We start from the raw sequence: 18,358 nt of genomic DNA, 5'->3' as shown, positions 1-18,358 counted from the left end.
TGGAACCAACGAGTTACTGAGAATTTTTGCACACAGACGTGTGTGTGTGTGTGTGTGTGTGTGTGTGTGTGTGTGTGTGTGTGTGTACACACAAAAGATCAATTAAGAAAGGAAAAATACAAAAATTCCCTCTTCCAACTACACATTCTTCAACTTTTAGATGATGATTCGAGCTGTTGGAAGGAGCCAGAAACACAGGAAGGGCTGAAAATCAGCTCTCAGGAGGCACCTCCAGCTGCCCCCAGAGTGTGGCTCACCCCACACTAGCCATGGGCAAAACTCAACACCTTGACATCTCATCTCCCTCCTAAAGCCAGGGGCTTGTCTCCCACAGCCGCAGCCTCAGCAAGGAGCCGCACTGGTGCTCACGCTGCTCCTGGGGAAAGGAACGGGTGCCACAGGGGCTGGGGCTGGTGGGGAATGGGCAGTTGTCACAGAAGGGGAAGGATAAAATGCAGCCACATTGCTGAGGGCAGGGAGAGCAGCTGGTGCTGGCTGGTGGTGCCGTGGGACGTCCCTGTCCCTGTCCCTGGCGGAGCTCTGCAATGTGACCTTGCCTCCCAAGGCAGCAAGTGCAGAATCCCCCTCGGTGAGCACAAGAGGCTTCGACCGGCCTGGTCTGAATCCGGCTGAAGGGCCCAAATTCCCCAGTGCTGGAGTGTCAGAGCCCCTGTCAACCGGCCCCATGTTTGTCCCCTCCCCCACCAGGCAGGGCAGGGCAGGGCCCACGCTTCTACTAGGAGTCCCAGGAGGGAGTTCCAGGCCCGTCGCTTGCACCCAGAACACGGGGACGACCATGGAGCAGGACTGAGTGGCCAGTGTGTGGTACCCAGGGGCTCACAGTGGGAGTCAGAGCCCTGCCTGGCCTGTGCCAGTCACCTCTGCACCCGCTCCAGGCTTGTGGTTTCCTTCTTCCCAATGCTCCTCCCCAATCAGCCTTTTCCCGAACCAGCAGTTCCATGGGGGGACAGGGGAGGCCAGAAAGACATAAGAAAATGTAACAAAATCCACAGCAAGGCACCACTGGGAGTTGAACCCAAGATCTCCTGTTTACAAAACAGGTGCTTTAGCCAGCTAAGCCATGGTGCCCTCTACAGGGAATTTGGTGAAACTGTTCTACTCTATGGTCCCAGACAACACCTTTGACTCCCAAAGTGCAGCCATTCCCCATTTCCCTCCATCCCTGGCGGTGTTTGGCTCCCTGGGCACAGGAGGCTACAGCTCAGTAGGCAGAGGCTCTAACATGCACATCTCCCCCAGCCGCTGGGGCTGTAGAATTTACCTTGAGATTTAGTGTTGTTGGGGGGAGGGAAAAGTGTAGCAAACATTGATCATCTGTATGTAAACCCTTGGTGCTCAGGGTTTGGGGTGGGGGCCCAGCCTCCTTTGGGTTGGTCCCTTCCTGAGGGCCCAGAATTAAGAGAGAATTCCTTTGCCCTGTAGTCTCCTGAGTTGGCCAAAGAGTAAGTAACAAAATTTTTGTTCACATATACAAGTACAGGAGATCAGCCTACCACCGTAGTGGTGGCCAAGTGGTTAAGGAGTTTGATTAGAAACCCTTTGTAACCTCCCCCAGACACCCCCAACAAGTCTGTCTCCTGTGTCCCTCTCCACCTCAGTCCCAGTGTGTGCATGATTTCATATCTGAGGAAACTCTTTTTCCCTGCCAATCCTTCCTGAGCAAGCTCTACCCTTCTGTGCCAATATTCCAGTCGTGTATTATCCCACCAAGTCACTGTGATACCAACTTCTTCCTGCTTGTTACCTATAGTCCTGTGTGTCTATACCAGCATCTAAGACACAGATTATATATTGCTTCCCAGTGGTCCCACGTCCCTCCTTTATCTCTGCTGTTACAGTCCCTGCTCTCTCCCATTTCTGGCCCATCTCCCAAGTGTCCATGTGATTCACTTACCTGTGGGCTTTGGTCACCTGCCCCTGTCAAACCTACTTTAAAGCCTCCTCACTAGGTTAGCCAGTCTGCATCCAAATATTCTTTCCCTTCCTCCACAGGTGAACCCCACCCCTGCTGAGTAGCCCTTCCTGCAACAGCATCCAATGGGCAAGGAAGCCAAAGCCCCCTGCCCACTGAGCTGTAGCTTTCTGTGCCCAGGGAGCCAGACACTGCCAGGGCGGGAAGGCTGGAGGGAAATGGCTGCATTTTGGGAGTCAAAGGTGTTGTCTGGAATCTTAAAGTAGAACAATTTTACAGCAGTGTGCGAGGGGGATACTACGGCTTAGCTGGCTAAAGCACTTGCCTTGTAAACAGAAGATCTTGAGTCCAGCTCTCAGTGGTGCCTTATTGTAGCCTCTTCCACTTCTTGTCAGCTTCCTGCAAATCACCTCACAACGGAAGGTGAGGGGGAGTGTGGATAGACAGAGCTGTGCTGTAGAGCAGCTGTTCGGTGTGGAAATTGATGGGCTCCTTTGGCCTCCCTGAGCAACTCACACATGTAAGAAAACTGCAGTTGAAAGTATTTGTACGGGAGTCAGGATGGCTGAGTGGTCAAAGGCACTAGACTCAAAGTTCTATCTTTCCTTCAGTGGGGTGTTTTGGTTTCTGAATGGAGGTGTGGGTTCAAATCCCACTCCTGACACATCCTCCATTTTGTATCTAGAGAAGTGACCTCATTTCCCTCTCTCCTGGGACATTGTAGAAGCACTTGCTCAGCATTTCTCTAAGGCTGCATTTACACAGCAGCGTTCCTTAGGAATAACAGCCATTATACTGCAATAACAATAACAATGGGAGCATCGACAGCAATTCCATTATTCCAACTTCTGTAATGGTCCATCCAGACCAGTGGTCTGAGGAGCCAGGAGGTTTCCAGGCTGCAGACAGACAAGCACAAAGACAAAGCAAAATCTCAGCCACTTCCTGCTCAGCCCAGCAGGGTCTCTGTGTGGCCCCCAGACCTTTTGTTTGCCATTCCCCAGGTTCAGGGGCCCAGATTCAGCAACACTCACAGGCTGGGGCTGGTTTGCTGTTTCACCCCACAGCCCAGCAACGAGCCCCCAAACTCCCTCTGTGCTCAGGGAGCCAGGTTTGCTGTGTGAAGGGGATGGTTTAATGCTTCACCCCACGACCCAGCAATGAGCCCCCAAACTCCGCCTGTGCTCTGAGAGCTCAGTTTGCTGAGAGTCCCCCCCGCCCCCCGCCTGAGACTCTGTTTGCTTGAGACCCCAGAGTCCTCCCTTGGGCTGCCTGGCATGTGGGGAATTAGTTCTAGTGGTGGATTTGCAGAGTCCCACAGCAGCTGCTGCCAGTGTGCGGATGTGCACGTCTGTCTGGGGTTACTGGGCACCGGACTGATTGGGTGAGTCCCGGATTCTGTTCCTGCCAGGATGGACAAAGCAGCAGTGAGAGAGGAGCTTCAATAGCTCAGCTGGCAGAGCAAGGGCTGTATTGGTGTTCAGCAGGTGTTCCTAGGGGGCTGGCTTGATGCTGCTCTAAGGAGAGCTCCTTTATCCTTCCCTGGCAGAGGAGGGGCAGGACTTGCTGGCTCCTAGATGGAGCAACAGGACAGGCAAGGCCCTTCCAGGAGGCACAGCTGGGGTCCTCACAGAGGAGCCAAAGAAGGGACAAGCCTCAAGAACAAAGGCTTTTGCCAAAGCCTGGGCTTGAACCAGGGACCTTTAGATCTTCAGTCTAACACTGTTCCCACTGAGCTACTTTGGCACCTGATATAATTGCCTTCCCGCCCACCTGTCAGTTCGCTAGCTCACCCGCACGCTCCCCCAGCCCCCCATATGTCTCTACTGCATGTTGTGCTTGCACAAAAACCTCCCCCTGTGTGTGTGATGGCATGTTGGGGTTCCCCCGACTCCTGCCACCCAAAATGGCATGAACAGACTCCACCAGCCAGTAGAATAGAGGGAGTTTATTGCTTCTCCAGGATACAGCACAGATGTCATCTGGTTACAGGAACTGGAGCTAAGAGGCCTCAGTGCCCCCCCCCTTGAGATGGGGGGTGGCTGGGCCCTACAATCCCAGTCCCCTCCCCAGCTCCCTCTGCCCTGCTTCCCATACAGAGACCAACTCTCTTCCAGCCCTGCCCCCCAGACGGGCAGCATTCCACCTTCCTTTGTTTCTCTCCCTGGGGGGTAGCTGGTCGGACAGGTTGAGAGACCCTTGTCTAGTGACTCAGCCCCTGCCCTGCTGGACCATGCTACAGACAGCAGCCAGTGGGGGTCACCCACAGCCCCAGCATAGAAACCAGCAAGGTCCCAACACTACATCACAAGGTGGTTGCTAGATGGATCCATTCACATATAGCTTTACTGAAACCCCCCTCATTTCTGCCTTGAGCCTCCCCCCGCCCAATGTGTGTTGCCCAATAGAACAGTCCCTGTAAGAAATGTGTCACTTTCAGCCCTGGGAGCAGCTCAGCCATGCAAAGGGGCTGCCTGGGGCAGGACATTAGCCCTGGAGGGCAGGGGTGGGTGTGGCAGTGACATCACAAGGGCCTTTTGCAGCCCCTCAGCTTATTGGCTAAAGGAGTTTGGGAGGCGGTCACCTCACAGAGAGTCCATGACAATGGCCAGGTGGGACAGGGGCCATCTCAGAGACACACACACCCCATGGCTTTGCTGCAGGGAGTCTCCTGGAGATCTGTTCTTGAGGTCAGAGAGAGAACGGGAGTCACAAGAACAGAAACCAAACAGAACATCAGAACAGCCAGACTGGGCCATGCCAGTTGCCCAACTAGCCCAGGATCCTGTGTCACGACAGCAGACAATGTCATTGCCCAGTGGGAATCCTCAGGACAGACAATTATTAAGTGATCCCTCCCATCGCCAATTCCCAGCTTCTGGTATACACCAGCTACGGACACCTTCCTTGTCCATCCTGGTTAAATGCCATTGATTGACCTTTCCTGCATTAAATTATCCAGTTCTTTTTCAGACCTTTTTATAGATTTCACCTTCACAACATCCTCTGGCAAGGAGTTCCACTCAGCACAAAAATGTTCCCTTTTGGTCTATTTTTAACTTGACTACTTACCAATTTCATTCTGTCACCCTGGTTCCTGAGTAGGAGAAAAAATCGTTTCTTATTTGCTTTTTGCATCCCTGTATCATTACATAAACCCCTGTCCAATCGCCCCTTGCTCGTCCCTTTCCCAAGCTGAGAAGAAGACGTTCCATGAACTCCTGAGAGCTGCTTTCCAAAGAAGAGGCATTCCCCTACACAAAGTCCCAGGAAATACCAATGGACATTGGGAAAGCTACCTCTCAGGCAGCGCTACTGAATGGATCTGGCTGGGGTCCAGCTGACTAACGCCATCAATGGAAGAATCCCAATGAGACTTCTCAGCCCAAGTGCAGAGACTGTGGAGTCTCCCACTCCCAGCCCAGTGGCAGAGGGGCAGCACCCTGAGGAGGCAGATCCTGAGGCAGAGGAGACCTTTGAAGGGAACAGAGAAAAGGGAGACGTGAGGTGAGAAGAAGGGGAGCAAGTCGCCTCTTCTCAAGCAAGACGAGGTGTGAAACTCAAGCTGAGCTCCAAGGGCTGGTTCCTGCCATGGTGGGTCCTTGCAAGGCCTGACTTGAGAAGCAACAAAAAGTGCCCTGTGTGTAGCCAGGAGAAAGGGTGCAGGAGAAAGGGAAAGTGTTGGAGCAAGCTGGAGGTGCCGAGTCTTGGGGTGGCTGGGATCTGGGTATCAGGGGGGAACCTTACCTGATTTTGTGTCCCCTTGCAGCAAAGGCTACAGATGTCCCAGAGGTCCTGTTGTTGGCCTATGCGGCTGCAATGCCCTAGTAGCTTTGATTTGTAGCTCAAAGCTGGAGCTGCTGTGGAAGGACGTGAAGCTACAGAAGCTGACGGGGACAATCAGCGGGTGGAGGGTTATTTTTTCTCCTCCCTGGGCTGATGTGGCTAGAACTGAGGAGAAGAAAATGAGGAGCTGGCAGCTCGGGTTATTGACTTCCATGAGAACAAGAGGTGGAGTGTTCACAAGGTGCATTTCCCTCCCCCACAGAGCAGTTGTAGAAAGAGCTAGGAACAGAACAGTCAGACAAGTTTCACAGTTGATGTGTGTTTCTCTGGTGCAGTGGTTATAACATTTGCCTAATATGCAAAAGGTCCCTGGTTCAGAGTCAGGCAAAAACACAGCATCTTCTCTTATTGCCGCTCCCCTTGGTGCCCTGGGTAAGGGCAGCTCCTGGTACTGAGACTGTGCCTGGGATAAACCCAACTCCCATGCGACAGGTGGGGGTGACATCAGCTGAGAATGCCCCTTGGTGCCAGCCTGGGGAAGCCAGATGGGTCAGGCCAGGCACCTGATGGACACTTGTGTCTCAGCCTCCCCTGCCCTCGGATGCTGGCGTATTGGGCTGGCTCTTCCTGCTGCTTCCTTTGTGTGACTTGCCCAAGGAGGCAGTGCAGTAGGAATGGGGCAGAGGAGGGAGGCCAAGCTGAGGGGGGCAGGACAAAAGCTCAAAATTTCAGTGGGACTCAGTAGGGTGAGCAGAGACCTCCACCCCCTTGTTCTGCCAAATCCTGTGGGGGTGGGGCTGGCTGTGGGGAGGCAGAGTCCTCAAAATCCACCTTCTTTGGCTTCCTTTCCTGCAGGCCCGCTAGAGAGGGATTTGTGCCCCCTGCTGCGAGTCTGAAAACACCTGCCCCCTGGCAGCTCTGTCTCTTGTCTGGCAGTCTGGGAGGGGCTGGGGCCCTGGCAATGCAGAGTCAGGCCTACGCGTGGCTGTAGACAGCAGCAAAGACTTCCAAGAGGAGATAGCTGAAAATTCAGCATCAACCGTGCCCCCTACTGTGGTCCTGTAAGGCGACCTTGACAATGCAGCGCTATTTCGGGGTACTAAGGCATCTGTAATATCTATCCCGTGTGTTAACAGTGCCCTATTCTTTTGAAATACAATGGGCTCGCTATTCCAACATCCCTGTAAACCTCATTCCATGAGGAGGAAGGGAAATTTTGGAATAGCAGGTTATTTCGAAATGTGGTGCTGTGTAAACACCGAAGCGTTTTTCAAAAGAAGATGAAAATGACAACTTCTGTAGCTCAAAATGTTTACCATATGTCAACCCTCTGTCTACTCTGAACCCTAAACTTGAAATAAGATGCTACATCAGGGCTCTGTTTGCCCTGTTTAGTCCAGAGAACACATCTGCTCTTCCACAAAATTTCTCGGAAGAGCAGACATGATTTTCTGGCATCTCTGTGAACTTCATTTTATGAAGAAGGGATGTTCCAAAAAAGGGTTTTTTCCCCCACATTTGGCCCAGTGTAGACAGGCCAAATGTCAGAAAAGCCTCTTCCAAAAAAAGAAGCTGAAAAAGCTATGCAAACTGGGGTTCACAATTTGCCTAGCTTTTTCAGAAGAACAGTGTAGTGTAGACATAGCTTGAGTGTTGCACAGCACTGGTAGGAGACATGGAGGGACAAAAGGGTCCATGGGCATCTGCAGCCTTTCAGAGCAGCCCTTGCCTCCACCCTCGCTGGGGTCTGCTGGACTAAAGCCCATCCTAGTGTCAGCCTAAGGATTGCCCGTTCTGTAAAAGCTGCCCTGGAAATGAAGAAGCAGCTAAAGTAACTCTGATGGGATTTGAACCCACAACCTTTAAATCACTGCCCTGGTTCACCCAGAGCACCACAGCTTATAAATCCAACACATTTCCTGTTGTGAGGCAGAGCCTCCCAGACTGTTAGCTTTGCTGTCTCGGATATCTGCTTTGCAGCATGCCAATTGCTGGGGGAAAAGAAAGGGGAGCCAGGTCTGTTTCTTTTGGGAGAGCAAGTAAGAAGGGGGGGGGACCACTGAGCACCCTGACAGTGAAAACAATTGGGCTATGTCTACACTGGTGGGTTTTGTGCCAGAAATATGCAAATGAGGCTAAGCGTAGCGGCATTGCACAAGAGGGTTTTTCTTGCACAAGAAAGGGCTGTGTAGTTGCTCCTTCTGGCACAAGAGCCTCTTCCACAACAATGGCAGCTCATTAGGTATGCAAATGAGGCTCACTCACTCCCTTGGCCACTTGTCACTGCTTCTACCGGCCGCCCGCCAGCCACTCCCTCTAGCCACCCCATCTATGCAGCTGTGGGTGCCAGTGTCTCACCACACTGTGAAATCAGACCAGAGATGGACACTGTCAGTAAACACCCATATCGGAAACGCTCCTGTGGATGCTGGGCCCACCAGAGTCCTGCGCCGCTGCCATCTGCCTGCTCCGTGGACATCTTCCCATTGCAGCGCGCGCCGAGCCAGACTGTGACTAGACACCCCTCTCTGGGCACCCAGGGGCTACATCTACACTGCAGGCTTCTTGCTCAAGAACAGCCGTTCTTGCGCAAAAACTTAAGGAGCATCTACACTGCATGCGTGTTCTTGCACAAGTAAATTTATGGCAAAACGTAGGAAAAGAAGGCTTCTTGGGCAAGAGTGATTCCTCTCCCCATGAGGAATAAACCCTCTTGTGCAAGAGCTCTTGCAGAAGAAGGTAGTATGAATGGGCAAGAGGGTTTTTTTTGTGCAAGAAATCCCTATGGCTAAAATGGCCATCAGAGCTTTCTTGCACAAGAGAGCGTGCACACTGCCACAGACATTCTTGCGCAAAAGCACATGGCAGTGTGGACATGCTCTTGCACAAGACATTTTGCGCAAGAACTCTTGCACAAAACAGTTCTTGTGTAAGAAGCCTGCAGGGTAAATGTAGCCAAGGGGTGTTTGGGTTTCTTACAAGCACTGAGCTTTGTACAACAGCCCAGAGAACATTGTGAAAAGCCAAAACCTTCCAGCCTTGGATGTCCCTGGCCAGCCAGCAAGTGGCACAATGGTTCCTGGCAGTGATGGCTTTGGGTAATTGGTAACAAACTCCTACAACTCAGACGAGGTGGCAGAGTGGTTAAGGTGATGGACTGCTAATCCATTGTGCTCTGCATGCGTGGGTTCAAATCCCATCCTCGTTGGATGTTTGCAACCCTTCCTCTTGCTTCTCCCAGACCTCTCTTCAGTTCAGTGCCAGCCCCTCCCACTGCAACCTGGGGAAAGGGGAAATCTCCACAGAGATACTCCCAGCTGGGACCCTCAATTCCTTCTGCCCTCAAGGGGAAACCTCACAAAGGAGATTCCAGGCAGCCAGGCCATGGGGGTCTCTGAGATGCTGCAGCCTGTCCCACCTGGCTGTTGCCATGGACCCTCTGTGAGGTCACTGCCTCCCAACCAATGAGCTGAGGTGCTGCAGAAGGCCCTTGTGATGTCACTGCTGCCTCCCAGGGCTCATGTCCTGCCCCTGGCCAGCCCCTTGGCATGTGTAAGCTGCTCTCCCTGCCCCCGTCACTCAGGGCTGGTTCTGGGGCTCACACAGGGAACATCAGAGGCTGCTCAGGGGGCCACATGCCCCCAAGGTCACCTTTTAAATGTCAGGGCAAGCCAGGATCTATCCTGTCCCTTCCCCAAGACCCCACCTTCCCCACCCCTTTGCTGAGCCCCTGCCCGCCCCAAATCTTTCCATGGACTCTTGGTTACTAATGGACACTCGCCACTAATGACATAATCACACCCCAGCCATTTTGCTAGGGCTGCAGCTGGGGAGAAAAGTTTCATTTAAATAAACAGATTAAGCGTTTGAACTGTCTCATGTTAGTTGATCAAACTTCATTGTAAATAAAGGAAAACATTACGGCCAGCACACAAGGTTTCAGTGTCGCTTTATTTATGGCAGGGGTGGGGAACCTTTTCTGGGTTGGGGGGCCACTGACCCACAGAAAATTGGGGGCCACAAAAGTGAGAAACAAAAAACCTCTTCCAAAGGCCCCCAGCCCTCTCTGATGTGGCCCCCAACTAAGACACCTCACGCCTCTGGCGTTCCAGCCCCATGGCGTGAGGGGAAGGGACAGGGAGGACTGAGGTTCACATTTACTTTTCTGGGGAAGCAGAACTAGTGGATTTTGTGGACCTGCTTAGTCTATTGGTTTCTAATCAAAAACCTGAACCACTCAGCCGCTTCAGCCCTGATCTTAGCAGTGTCAGAGGGCTGGGGAAATTGGTAAATAATCCCAGTGCCCAGGCCTGACGGCACCTGCCCCACAGAATTCACACAGCAAACCTGGCTCCCAGAGCACAGGGGGAGTTGGGGGCTCATTGCTGGGCCATGGGGTGAAGCATTAAACCAGCCCCCTCCTGTGGGGCTGTGAGTGTTGCTGTCCCTGATGTACTGACAGGGCCATGGAGACAGGGAGAGATTCACTGAACAGGCCAAGGTCGCCTAGCGAGTTAGAGCCAAGATCTGCCCCCAGCTCCCTTCCCCACCCACGGACGTGCTGACTCCCTCGCTGCCATGGGGCTGTTTGCATTGGCCTCTTCTCTCTGGAACCAGGTTTAAGCCACAGCTGAGGCTCTGGGCAGGGGGCTGGGTATGGGGGGTCTGAGTGTGGGAGGGGGAGCGTGTGTTCCTCTGGCTCAGCTTTTCCCTTTATTCTAGCCCAGCAATTACCCTGCTGCAAAGCAGAGTGAAGAAATGAGGGTTGCTGTGAGCTACGGTGCAATAATCAGGGTCTTGGACTTCTAAGCTGTAGCCATTAGTGTGAGCTAGACTAGTCATTCCAATGTTGTGGGTTCAAATCCCACTGGAGTCACTTTAGGTGCTCTCTGATTTCCAGAGCGGCTTTTACAGAACAGGCTGGACCTGCCCCTGTTGCATGATGAGAGTGTCAGGAAGCTTGTGATCCCAAGACCTCTGTATGAGACTCCCCTGGGGGGGCTCACAGGAGAGAGCTCCTGGGTACCACACACGGGCCACGGAGACCTGCTCCATGGTCAGCTGGGTGCGAGAGACGTGCCTGAGACTCCTGGTGGGTGTGTGGGCCCTGCCGTGCCCTTCCTTGAAAGAGACGGGGCAAACACTGGGCTGGTTGACAGGGGCTGTGACACTCCAGCAGCGGGGCCGTCCAGCCTTTCAGCTGGATTCAGACCAGGCTGGTTGGAGCCTCTTGCGCTCACCAAGGGGGATTCTGCACTTGCTGCCTTGGGAGCCAGGGTCACATTGCAGAGCTCCCCCAGGGCAGGATTTGGGTCTCAGGGTTTGGGTTGGAGTCCCTGGGACGGGGGAGCGGGGTTTGGTCCCTTCCTGAGGGCACAGAATTAACAAGAGAGAATTCCTTCCCCTCCAGCAATCTGAGTTGGCTAAAGAGTTGGTAACAGAATAGTTTCCCAAGTTTAAATAGAGGAAAGAAAAGCCTCCGTGGTGTAGCAATCACTGTGTTTTTTTAACATACAGCAGCTCCTTAGTTCAAAGCCCTATAGAAACACAGGTTCTTGAGGTGTCCTCTCTGATGGGACAGACATGTTCTACTCTGAGCTGGGGGTCTCAGGGCTTGGATCCCTTGTTGCCCTACTCAGGGTTGTGCAGAGGTGTCCTGGAAGCTCTGGTCGAAGGCTCTTTTACAGGCGAGTTCTTCTTGCTGGTCTCCTTCTTGGACCCCAGTTTATATAGTGAAAATTGAGTCCTGTCCAGCCTCTGGGACATCTGTAGCCTCTGTTGCAAGGGGACACAAAACCAGGTAAGGTTCCCCCCTGATGCTCAAATCCCCCAGCAGTCCCAGCTTGCTCCAACACCTTCCGTTCTCCCCACCCTCTCTCCTGGCCACACATGGCACTTCTTGGTGCGTCTCAAGCCAGGCCCTGCAAGGAGCCACTGGGGCAGGAACCAGCCCTTGGAGCTCGGCTTGCACCGGAACCGGCAGTTTCCCACCACGTCTCGCTTGAGAAGAGGCGACCTCTCACCTCACGTCTCCCTTGTCTCTGTTCCCTTCCCAGCTGCAACTTTCCCAAACATGTCCCTAGTCAATCTTCTTGCCACATGTTACAGCAGCTGAGACCTAGCATGGGGCTAACCCTAACCCTTCCCCCTTGGCTGGTCACTGCCTGGACTCAGGCCTCCCCAGTGCCAGCCTAAGGGCTCTGGAAAGGACAGGGCAGCTCTAGGGGCAGAGTCCTTTTTTCTGCAGTAGTTCAAACCCAGCCCCTTGGTTCCAACTAACTAACATTACTCCTCATTTTTTGCCCTCTGTGTCTCCCTCCCAACATCAACATACCCCAACACATCCCCTTCCCTCTCCCTTCCCCCCTCCCCCCCTCCCTCCCGGTAACACAAACAGGACTTTTCCCAGTTGAAAGAACAAACTCTCTGGTTTTTATGTAGGGAATGTAGAACTGGGGAGGGGCTGGGGAAAGACTCTGGGAGGGGGAGGAGGCTGGGAGGAAGGGCTAAGGCTGGCACCTTCCTCTGATGGTCCCACTGCCTCACATCAGGGGCCTCAGCAGCGCTGGGGGGTGGCTCCAGAGGGAGAAGCTGGTTCAGAGGAACCTGAGCTTCTGGGCCACTGAAGAAGGCCACCAGCAGCAGCCTCTGTGCAGGGCTCACATGCTCCAGGCCTCCCGGTCATATTGAGTCTCCCCATGTGGCTTGGGCTCCAGAGCCTGCCCCCCAGCTGGTGCCTTGAGGTAGCCACTGCAGCAGCAGGAATTTGGGCATCAGTTCCCCTGCTTTTGGGAACAGGAAGCCAGGCCCAGGCCCTTTTAGCCACTGGAGCTGTACAGGCTGGAGCCTCCCCCTACCAGATCTCTGCCCTGCTTCCTGCAAAGCTCTCAGCCTTTTGCTTGTTTCTGCTTCCCTGTCCATAGCAGGCAGCTAAAGGAAGGGAAGTCACCAAACCAAACACCCCTGTGGCCAGCATGGGGCTTGAACCCATGACCTTGGCGTTATTAGCACCATGCTCTAACCAGCTGAGCTAGCCGGCCTACACAAGTGCTGTTCACCAGTGGCCCTTTCAAGAAAGGCTCCTCAGGCAGCTGCAGGGACGTCTCTGCAGCTGCCAATGGCTCTTCTCTGACAGGGTCACTAGTGACTCACTGTGACATGGGCTGGCTAGTCCAGCTGGTTTGAGGGATGGTTAAGGTGGCTGGTGGCCGGCAGACCCAGGACAAAGAGAAGCCGGAATCTCTTGCTGCCAGCACCTTGCCTCCCAGCTTCTTCCCTGCCAGCAGCAGCAGAATCCTGAGGGCTGCCCTTGACACCATGGGACCAACCTCCCCTCACTCAACTGGGCCAAGCTGGTGCCCAGTTCATGCCCATTGGGACCTGTTTTACTTGGGTTCCTTCCACCCAGAGCCCCCTTCTTATCCTGGGCTGCGAGGAGCATCACTAGGATACTCTCTCATATCCCAGCACAGGGCCATCTCGCCAGTGACAGGAGAAGGGTCCGGGTTCAGGATTTCTTTTAGCGCAGCAGCAAGGGGAGATGGAGGAAAATCAACCCCGTTTGCAAGCTTTGTGTGACAGGAGGGGTGTGAGCTGGGGAGCCTGCCCCCCCAGAAGGGCATTTGGGTGCACCCAGGGGTAGCAAGAATTCAGGCCCTCAGGCGAGTGCATTGGGGACAATGTGTGAGCCCTTCCATGGTCATTTTCTGCTCCCACTGGGGAAGGCAGCTGGGCAGGACCAGTCTGCAGCCCACGTCCCTTTCAGCCCCAGGTGCAGGAGGTAACAGAGAGGGGAGGAAAGTCCATGGCCAGAGCCTCCTCCCAGCAGTCTGGCCCTGAGCAGAGTCTGTGCATGATGGAGCCTCTCCCAGCAGGGCGATGGCGTGTTCTCTGCAAAGTGCTCAGCTGTTTCATTTTTTTGCAGGCCCATTGTATGTGTCCCTGGTGGCTTCATTTATAGTTTTCAGTTTTTACATTTGCATCCCGTTTTGGAAAAGAGGGTGCAAGTGTAAACATACCCTACATAGCGAGAGTTGGCCTCCATCAGTTGAGCCTGGCTATGTCCCTACTTCAAGAACCCAAAGGGAGCAAAGAGCAGAAGTACTGGAAACTGGTGGGGTACCCTCTGAATTTGATTTAGTGAGTCTTAGTTGGACTTGCTAAATCAAACTCCGGAAGATTGAAAGATAGTGGCCATTCCTCCCCCACTGGGAGGAATTCTTGTTCTTCTGCACAGCATAGCCCAGGTAGACCAAGGACTTTCAGATCACACCCTTGCTGAATTGATGGGAATAGAAACCAGACACAGCAGATTTTAACTTGTTTCAGTTGAGATGGGTTTGCCTGGTTTATGCGCATTGACACAGAAACACATTAGGGCTACGTCTACACTGGCACCCTTTTCCAGAAATGCTTAAAATGGAACAGTTTTCCGTTATAAGGATTTCCGGAAAAAGCGCGTCTACATTGGCAGGATGCTTTTCCAGAAAAGCACTTTTTCCGGAACAGCGTCCGTGGCCAATGTAGACGCGCTTTTCCGGAAAAAAGCCCCGATCGTCATTTTTGCGATGGGGGCTTTTTTGCTGAAAAGACTACTGGGCTGTCTACACTGGCCCTTTTCTGGAACAGTTTTTCCAGAAAATGACTTTTGCCCGAATAGGAGCAGCATAGTTTTTCTGGAAAAACACTGACAATTTTACAGTAGATCGTCATTGCTTTTCTGGAAAAGCAAGCAGCCAATGTAGACAGAAGTTGATCAACCTTTCAGGAGGCACTTGGAGTTGAAACAGGGACCATTTTTCCTATAGTCAAACACTTTACCACTGAGCTACACCCCCATTTCACTTGCTTGTTTGCATCCAGTGTTAGGAAATTAGCCGCTGGCAGCACTGTCTGTAGGAGCAGGTGGTGCTTTGCACACATGGTAGGGGGAGGACGGCCCTCTATGGGGTCACACATGTGTGGTGTCCCCCCACCTACAATCAGCATGACACGTCACAATAGCGCATCATCCCCTGTGCTCCCACCTGCCCTGTGTGTGTTGCAACCTCACAACACTCACCTGATGTTCCCTCCCGGGTGCCTGAGGACATTTGGGAGGCCTCCTCCATCTGGACGACCGGTTCCAGGGTGAGGGTCACGACGTTCCTGGAATCCTCCTTCTCCTCATCCTGGAACTGCTGGTCATCTGGGTTGTCGTCCTGAAGCTGCGGCCGCTGCTGCCCAGATGTCTTCATCCCAGACTCCACAACTGTCCCTGGAGACAGGGTTCCCCAACCCCCAGGACTTGGTCCAGTTCCTCACAGTATGCACCATGCTGCGATGCTTCCCCAGTGCGGAAACTGCGCTCACAGGTCCTCACATACCCCTGCCGCAATTTCTTGACCTTGGCTCTGACTGGGGTGGGAGGAGGTGGCCTTTCTTTGCAAGGTCGTCAGCCATTCAGCCATAAATATCTGCATTCCTCCGCCTGGACTGCAGGACCTGCAGAGACTCCTCCTTGGACCACAGCTTTATCTCTGGCTCCTACCATGAGAGTGCCCAGCACTTGCTGCCACTTGCTTGCTCCTGCGATGTATCCCTGGAAGGGCCAGAGGGAACTCTGGGGGCTTGTGCCTGTGACATGGCTCTCCAAGAGGCTGGAAGCGCTCGATCTTAGCCGACTGGATAGTGAAATTATACTAAAATAATTGGTTAAGGTAGAACTAAGCGGTACTTGAATTTCTCTTTATAAACTGGGATCCAAGAAGGACACCAACAAGAAGAAGGAAAAGAGGAGAAGAGAAGAGGAAGGAAAAGGTAAAGGAAGACCAAGAAGGAGGAGGGAAGAACTTGAAGCAGAACTCACCTCCAAGGCAGCCTAAGAGCAGAACAGCCAGGACTCCTCTGCACAGCTGTTGCAATGGTTTGATGTGTGAACTCTGTGGCAGGTGACATTAGGGCCGTGCACTGGGATTATTTACCAGTTTTCCTGTACCCACTTTGCCCAGAGCTGTGACGGCCGAGTGGTTAAGGTGTTGGACTAGAAATCCAATAGGGTTTCCCTGCGCAGGTTCAAATCCTGCTCACAGTGAGGTCTGTGTTTTGCCCACACCTCTTCCTCGGGCAGCAAGGGCCTCTGTGAGTTACTAGCAGTGGGGCTGTTACTGTTGGCATCAGGACTGGATTAAGGGTTGAGCTAGTGGGGCAGCTGCCCTCTGGCACTGCCTGCCTGGCTCCTGGCAGGCTGCAGCAGTTCCCTGGGGCTGCATTAACCTGCACAGCACCTGTCAGCAGTGCCCTTCCCCATGCAGCTGTGGGGCTCTGCATGGCCTGCCCCAGGGGACCCTGGGTTGCACGCCAGCGGTGGTGGCAGGGCCAGGCTGTGTAGCACAAGAGCATCCTGCCATCACAAGCTCCATGCATGGAGGGGGAGGGTCTGTATATGCACTGTGCACCCAGGGTGGAGCCGCACATGCACCATGAGCCGGGGGGCAGTGCCACATGCCCGGAGCACTAGAATGGCTCAGACTGGCTGTGGTCAGCATCTAACTAATTGCACCATTCGGCCATGTCTTCACTCAGGTGGAGATTTCTGCTGCAATCCATCTCCCAGAGTTTGATTTAGCAAGTCTAGATAAGACTCTCTAAATCAAACCCACAGGGCACCTGCACCAGTACACACTGCGCCTGCTCTTTGCTGCCATCCTACTTCCACTGTTAGGACACCAGCAAACAGTAAAACCAACTCCAGATATGTGTTGGGATATGGTGGAAAGAAGAGACACATTGGCCTCACCACAAGGCACCACTGGGAGTTGAACCCAGGATCTTCTGCTTACAAGGCAGTTGCTTTAGCCAACTAAGCCATGGTGCCCTCCTTCAAAGCAGCCCTCAAACTGTTCTACTTTATGGTTCCAGAGAACATGTTCCCATTCCAAAGTGCAGCCGTTCACCGTTCCCCTCTAGCTCCTGCCGTGTCTTGAGGTCTGCGCAGCCTAAGACGTTAGATTGGCAGCTGGAACCCAAACCCTTTTTGGCAATTGTAGCCCCAGGCCCCAAAGGGACAGACCCAAGGCAGCCGCCTGGTCCTAAGGCCGGGCCTGCAGGCAGGGGGAGGAAGAAGAATCTCTCCTTTCAGCTGGAGTTGAATTAGCAGCCCAGCTAGCTCAGTTGGTTGGAGCCTGGTGCTAATAATACCAAGGTCATGGGTTCAAACCCCATGCTGACTACAGCACTGTTTGGGGAGGGAGCCTGCTAAACCCAGGGTTGTGAGTTCAATCCTTGCAGAGGCCATTTGGGGCAAAAATTCATCAGAGAAGGTGCTTGGTCCTGCTGAGAAGTCAGGGGGCTGGACTTGATGACCTTTGAAGGTCTCTTCCAGCTCTAGGAGATAGGCAATCTCCATTAATTTTTTTTTTTAAAAAAGCAACCTAAGGGCCTTTGCTGATCCCCAGCCACAGGCCTCTGCTTTGCCAGCTGAGCTTTGGAAGGGGGCCTGGGGCTGGCTGCTTTGCCCAGGTGGCCCTTGGGTGAGTGTTGGGGCAGGAGAACCCAGCAACACAGGGGGCTCTAATGGGAGCTTCACCTGCAGAAGGACCCTTGAGTGAAACCAGGCAGAAACACAGTGTCTTGCTGCCCCTTCTCCTGCCTGGGCCTGGCCTCCCTCCCCTGCTCTGCACCACAGAAAGCCCCTTGGCAGAAGCCAGAAGCCTCAGGCCTGTCCCCTCTGAGGAGCTTGTGCCTAGGACCTGGCTGCCCCTGAGCGCTGCTGGCCAAAGGAGGCAGCAAGGCAGGAGAGGGGGGAGGAGCAAGTCCAGCAGAGGCCAACAGCTCGGGCTCAAGCCTCCAGCCCCAGCACAAAACCTTCAGCCGGGCTGGTGTGTCTCCCTCCCGCCTCTGCACACGCTCACAGGGAGAAACGTGCCCCATGGTCCATCTCCGTGCCAGGCCTGGGTGGGACGGACTGAGAGCAGGGCCCCACTGACACCCACTGGCCTGCGCGGCGCCTGCACGGGACAGGCAGGAACGGCAGCCGGGGAGAAAGCAGCTTGGACTGACGGGCGAATCTCACTTGCTGACCAGACTCCCAGGTCCTGGGCTCTGGGGCCAGCCCCGCTGTGGTCAGAGCCCCCCGGCCACAATGAAACTCCAGGGGGCCTGGTTCTAGGGTCTGGGGGCCACCTAATCCCAGGGGCTGGGGGCTGGAGGCCTTTACCCTGGAGTCTCAGAGCTCCCCAGTGTTGGCTGCCGCTGGCCTGAATGGTGCTGGATGCTCCTGCTCCCCTCCCAGCAGGCTGGCCCTGCGCAGGCTCTGTGCTCGCTGGAGCCTCCTCCTGCCAGGTCCCCGGCCAGCTCTCTGCAAAGCCTCAGCCTGGCTCCTTTCCTGCCCGCTGCTTTCAGGGCCCCTGGAAATGGCTCTGGGCGGATCCCTGACCCCCAGCATTGGGTGCAGCACTGCTGGGCCCCTGGAGCCTGGGCTGCAGCCTGGAGGGGGAATCTCCTGCAGGGCCGGTGGGATGTAGAAAGCTGACCCTGGGAACCTTTCCCATGGCAGCGCCCCCAGCCTGGCCAGTCCCTGCCCGGCCTGGCCCCCAGCCTGGCCCCCACCCCAGGGTGGGCAGCATTTGTGGGGGCAGGTAGGAGAGGCCCCCCCTCCCC

The 18,358-nt window shown here is 54.2% G+C and overlaps 7 non-coding genes across 7 annotated transcripts; 3 read left to right on the top strand and 4 right to left on the bottom strand.

Moving 5' to 3' along the window:
• Nucleotides 1-1,015: 1,015 nt before the first annotated feature.
• TRNAT-CGU (transfer RNA threonine (anticodon CGU)) lies at nucleotides 1,016-1,089 on the bottom strand. Its single transcript has one exon. It is a non-coding gene; the product is annotated as a tRNA-Thr (tRNA).
• A 1,399-nt stretch (nucleotides 1,090-2,488) lies between these two features.
• TRNAL-CAA (transfer RNA leucine (anticodon CAA)) lies at nucleotides 2,489-2,597 on the top strand. Its single transcript has 2 exons — nucleotides 2,489-2,526; nucleotides 2,559-2,597. It is a non-coding gene; the product is annotated as a tRNA-Leu (tRNA).
• Nucleotides 2,598-3,606: 1,009 nt separating this feature from the next.
• Nucleotides 3,607-3,679, bottom strand: TRNAF-GAA (transfer RNA phenylalanine (anticodon GAA)). Its single transcript has one exon. It is a non-coding gene; the product is annotated as a tRNA-Phe (tRNA).
• A 5,166-nt stretch (nucleotides 3,680-8,845) lies between these two features.
• On the top strand, nucleotides 8,846-8,927 carry TRNAS-GCU (transfer RNA serine (anticodon GCU)). The gene has a single exon. It is a non-coding gene; the product is annotated as a tRNA-Ser (tRNA).
• A 3,758-nt stretch (nucleotides 8,928-12,685) lies between these two features.
• TRNAI-AAU (transfer RNA isoleucine (anticodon AAU)) lies at nucleotides 12,686-12,759 on the bottom strand. The gene has a single exon. It is a non-coding gene; the product is annotated as a tRNA-Ile (tRNA).
• A 2,950-nt stretch (nucleotides 12,760-15,709) lies between these two features.
• On the top strand, nucleotides 15,710-15,791 carry TRNAS-AGA (transfer RNA serine (anticodon AGA)). Its single transcript has one exon. It is a non-coding gene; the product is annotated as a tRNA-Ser (tRNA).
• A 709-nt stretch (nucleotides 15,792-16,500) lies between these two features.
• Nucleotides 16,501-16,574, bottom strand: TRNAT-UGU (transfer RNA threonine (anticodon UGU)). The gene has a single exon. It is a non-coding gene; the product is annotated as a tRNA-Thr (tRNA).
• Nucleotides 16,575-18,358: the final 1,784 nt, after the last annotated feature.

This window comes from Pelodiscus sinensis, chromosome 31 (genome assembly GCF_049634645.1).
Source record: "Pelodiscus sinensis isolate JC-2024 chromosome 31, ASM4963464v1, whole genome shotgun sequence".
Taxonomy (NCBI): Eukaryota; Metazoa; Chordata; order Testudines; family Trionychidae; genus Pelodiscus; species Pelodiscus sinensis.
This window is presented reverse-complemented; position numbering and strand designations above follow the sequence as displayed.